The sequence below is a fragment of the Protobothrops mucrosquamatus genome, unplaced genomic scaffold (genome assembly GCF_001527695.2).
Source record: "Protobothrops mucrosquamatus isolate PMUCROS unplaced genomic scaffold, P.Mucros_1.0 scaffold3538, whole genome shotgun sequence".
Lineage (NCBI taxonomy): Eukaryota > Metazoa > Chordata > Lepidosauria > Squamata > Viperidae > Protobothrops > Protobothrops mucrosquamatus.
In genome coordinates, this window is record NW_015389506.1 from 23,596 (window position 1) to 28,527 (window position 4,932).

The 4,932-nt window shown below is 43.6% G+C and overlaps 1 long non-coding RNA gene across 1 annotated transcript in view; it reads right to left on the minus strand.

The window, feature by feature from the left end:
- LOC107297810 overlaps positions 1–2,023 on the minus strand; it is a 4,530-nt gene extending 2,507 nt beyond the window's left edge. The window contains exons 1-2 of the long non-coding RNA XR_001549138.1: positions 1,836–2,023; positions 1,525–1,615 (exon numbers count right to left, since the gene is read on the minus strand). This is a non-coding gene — a long non-coding RNA (uncharacterized LOC107297810). The remainder of the gene's footprint in view (positions 1–1,524; positions 1,616–1,835) is intronic.
- Between the last annotated feature and the right edge of the window lie 2,909 nt (positions 2,024–4,932).

Here is a 4,932-nt window from a genome sequence, read left to right on the forward strand (position 1 = left end):
TCCCGGGGCTTCCCCGCATGGCTCCCCAGCCACATGCGCCTGGGATGGGGCCAGCCCGGGAAAGGGACTTCCTGGCCGCCCTTCTCCCAGGGGGCGGGACACCCGGGCGCAGGGCCAATGAGGAGCCCTGCGAGGGGGCAAGTCCCATGAGAGAGAGAGAGAGAGAGACAGAAGTGCAAGTGCCTCTGTCTCTGTCTGTTTGTCTGTCTGTCTGTCTGTCTCTCTCTCTCTCTCTCTCATGGGACTTGCCGGAGGGCCGTGGGAGGGCCGCATTTACATACCGCAGGGAGGGCTGTTCAAGGGCCGGATTAAACCGGGCCGCGGGCCGCAAATGGCCCGCGGGCCGGACTTTGGACATGCCTGGTTTAAAGCAATGCAGTGGTAATACTACTAGTGTGAAAATCTTTGTGTGACATTGGATTAAAAAAAGATAAGTAATATATTTTGTTCTATATGCCAAATATTAATATTCCATGCTTGATTTTGGATCCTTATATAAAGTCAATATTAATGTTAAAAGGGTTCATAACCATTTTTTTATTTTTCAGAGCAGAACAATATTCAAAACTTCATTAGTTTATTCAAAACTATTGAATTTTATTTCCTTGTGGTACATTATCTTAATGATACTGTATAGTTTACTGAGGTGACCTTTGCTGCCACTGAGTAACTATAAAACACCTTGAATGCACAACAAAGCCAGTACCTTTATCTTTTAACACTACTGCCAGTATGTATGTGATAGGAATGTTATATGTAAACACTGCAGGAAAGGACATGTGTTAGCCTACCACAGTAACCAAAAATCATAAGGAGTCTGGTAGCACCTTTTCGACCCTGTTAAAAGGCTTTTCAAACAAAATTCACCAATTTAAAAAAATGTTACCAGACTCTACCACTCAAATGTTATACTGTACATGTAGAGCAGGGGTAGTCAACCTTGGCTCTTTTATGACTCGTGGACTTCAACTCCCAGAATTCCTGAGCCAGCTTAGCTGGCTCAGGAATTCTGGGAGTTGAAGTCCACGAGTCATAAAAGAGCCAAGGTTGACTATCCCTGATGTAGAGTAACCTTTTGACAAACAGCACAGGAAATCTGTCTATGTGTAATGTTTTGGCTCTATATTTCCTCTAATTATACTTAAGAATTAATAATAGATTGAAGACAATGGATTGAAGAGACTATTGCTCTTTAATTTCATTTGCGTAAACTTCCTAGAGATATCAGATCGGCCATTGTAGGAATTATAGTACTAAAGCAGTAGATGGTGGTTTGAATACATGACTCTTTTTTTTGATCCTCTGGGGAAAAAAATGGCAGATCCATGTCTACATGAGCGAACTACTAAATGAACATCAAATCAAAGTCTCATCTTTTAAGATGGGCATTCTACAGATATTTGCTTCAAAGTGCCATCTGTCCTAATACTATCTTTGATTCCATATGGGATTTAAAAACCTTATCAAAATACTAAGCAAGGAGAAACCAATATTGTAGGATAAGAGCGCACTCATTCTACGTACCTTAGAAAAAGTATTCTCGCTTCCTTCCTCCCTTCCCTTTTGTCCGCAACCTAGATGGCCGGAATAGGGTCTTTCTTCCCCTTATTTCCATCTTTAGAAATAAAGATAAGTTTTCACTAGTTCCCTAATTACTTAAGGAGGCATTATGGCACACGTTTTAGTTGTATATTTTAAAGCAGCATTTCTATTTTCTCAAGGGCTAACCCCACGCCCCTATTCCTGTTTACTTTTTTGCTTCGACTTGGGGAGTTGCAAGAGGAATTATGTATGGGGGGGAGGGGAAACTTCATACAACGCTTACTGATACACACCACGAGGGAAAGAATCAGAAGCAGCAAAATAAATAACTTCTCCGGTCCCAGACCCCGTTTCTTGTCTAGTTCTCACGTGCTTGCAGCCTTGTTGCACTTCCGGTAAGCCGGTCTGCCTTAGAAGCGGAAGCAGCGCCTGGCTTTCAAACGGACTGATGAGTCCCCCGTTTCTGCGGATACACGCTGTGCTGCGAAATCGCTTCGAGGTGGGGGCTTGAGGAGGAAGCGTGGTAGGGTTTCTTTAGCAGATGCCCGGTAAATGCCGTGACCCGTCGGTGGGGCGGGGGGAAACGTTTGCAAAAACCTCCCCGTATTAAGCCATTTTTGCAGCCTTAAACGTCCGCCATTCATTTTCTGCACTGCAATTCCCATCCTTCCAAGAGCCTATTAAAAAGGGAATGGTGGAAATTGCAGGGATTGGGATCTAGATTAAGCTGCTAGAGACCTATTAGGCTGGTCTGAAATACAGGTAGTCCTCGATTTACAACAGTTCATTTAGTGACTGTTCAAAGTTGCAACGGAACTGAAAAAAAGTGTCTTTTGTCCGTTTTTCACACTTAACGAATGTTGCAGCATCTCCATAGTCATGTGATCAAAATTAAAATGCTTGGCAACTGGTTCATATTTATGATGGTTGCAGTGTCCTGGAGTTGTGATTATTTTTTGCGACTTTCTGACAAGCAAAGTCAATGGGGAAGAGAGATTCACTTAACAACCATGTTACTAACAACTGCAGTGATTCACTTAACAACTGTGCAAGAAAGGTAAAACCGGGCAAAACTCACTTAACAAATGTCTTGCTTAGCAACATAAATGCTGGGCTCAATTGCGGTTGTAAGTCAAGGACTGCCTGTACTGCAGTTTCTTTGTTCAACTGTAGGGGAAGAGAGGCTGCTCTATCTTCGATTGCCCCCCTGAGAAACATTTAATTCATATTGATTTTAGATTGCAGGGCACACTGGCTGAGGAATCCTGGGAGTTGAAGTCCACAAGCCATAAAAGGGCCAAGTTTGAAGACCCCTGATCTAGCTGATTGTGGCTTACGGTATTTCATGGGCCATAATCATCCATGGTTAAATGTGATATATGAATATAGGTTTCTCTTCCTCCTGCAGCTTTGTAAAGTGTCTTAGTTCTAAAAGGTTGTTGTAGCTTATTTAATTGTTAGATGTTTATGCTCACTTTTGTTTGCATTATTTTTCTGGAGTCAGATTCTCTGAGCTAGGTCTATGCGTAAGCTGCCCATAGTCACTGAGTTGGGCAGCCATATAAATTTTCTTAATGATAAATTAGTGGTGGCCCACAGTACACATTAATCCCCTTTTTAATGTTACTTTGGGACTTGATGTGACATACAAATAAATTTATGAGTTGAGGAGGGATTCTTGTCTCAATTGTGAGACCTAATGGGAGCAATCTGTTCTGTTTTGGTTATGCCTTTCCTGCGGCTTTCTTGGTGTGCCATATTTTAGTGACGGTAATCAGGAAGTAGGTGACAAAGTAGGTGATGAGATGCCAGATATGTGTACTACAGTACATGGAAAGATTGAAGGGACTGGATATGCTTAGCCTAGAAATCATGAGAGGCAATATGATAGCCAAACACATCAGAAACATTGATTGCAGATGAAATATGAAAAAAAAATCTATTCCCTACTCCTGCTTTAGAACTATGCACAGCCTTTCAGGGGCTGTTGAACTACAACTAATATTATGCTGCTTCATTGGCCACAAAGACTAATATTCAAGGGGATTGGAATTCATGTTACTCAATTGTTCTACAGTTTAGGGCCATGGTGGCGAACCTATGCCACAGGTGCCAGAGGTGGCACTCAGAGCCCTCTCTGTGGGCACACATGCCACCGCCCTAGCAGAGTTTGCCAGAGTAGCAAGCACATGGCGTTTGGAAGCGACGGGTCAGGAAGTGAGCGAGCAAGGGCCATTGGCCCCCTGGGGATGTCCCAGAGATGGTGACAGACTGGTTCCCACCACCCTGGTCCTGGCCCATGCACCCCGGCCATGCCCACCCAGTCTGCCATGACCACCGCAGCTGTGACCACCACAGCTGTGACCACCACAGCTATGCCCATCCAACGGCCATGCCCACCCAGTGGGCCACGCCCCCCACCCGCTCCCCTGAGAGCACCACAATGCTGATGCGGCCCTGGCACTTTGCAATAAATAAGTGGGTTTTGGGTTGCAGTTTGGGCACTCGGTCTCTAAAAGTTTCGCCATCACTGTTCTAGAGCTTAGGGTCTAATCACCCAACTCAAATTACAAGATTGGGGTTTCTGCTAATTTAAAGAGCCACTTTTGTGTAGTAGTTAAAGTACAAGGCTAAAAAGTGAGAGACCATAGGTTCTAGTCAAAGCCAGCTGAGTGATTTGTGACACTCCATCTATCTTAGTCCTAGGAGAGACCGTGGCAAATCACTTCTGGAAAACCTTGCCAAGGAACTGCAGATATTCATCCAGGCAGTCGCCAGGAGTCAACACTGACTCAAAAGCACAAAAAAGGTTTTTTTTAATTTCTGAAATTTTACAGAGAGATGCTATAATGATGATCACATTTGGGAAACTGTAATGGTCCTTTACATAACAATAGCACGTAGAATTATATACCACTCTGTAGTGCTTTACAGCACTCTCTGAATGGTTTACAACATCAGCATATTGCCCCCAACCATCTGGGTCCTCGTTTTACTGACCTTGGAAGGATGGAAGGCTGAGTCAACCTCGAGCCCCATCAGGATCGAACTCCTGACTGTGGGCAGAGTGTGCCTGTAATACTGCATTCTAACCACTGCACCACTAGGGTGCCACATTGTGAATACAGCTATCAATATCTGAATATTCTGGAGGAATTATCTTCTTAGCTCAAAAACAGTCCTGGATTAACCATTAAGCAAAATAAGCACATCCTTAAGTCACCAATGAAAGGGAGCCACAGAATGTTTTCCCCCTAGCTATCATTCCCCTTATTTTTTGACTGCTGCTTGACTTTAGTCAATATTTTTTTTAATAATTGTCCTTGTCTGCCCTGTTCAACTTTAATCTGCAATGTTAAAAACATTGGCATGGTGAGTGACTAAAGGTTA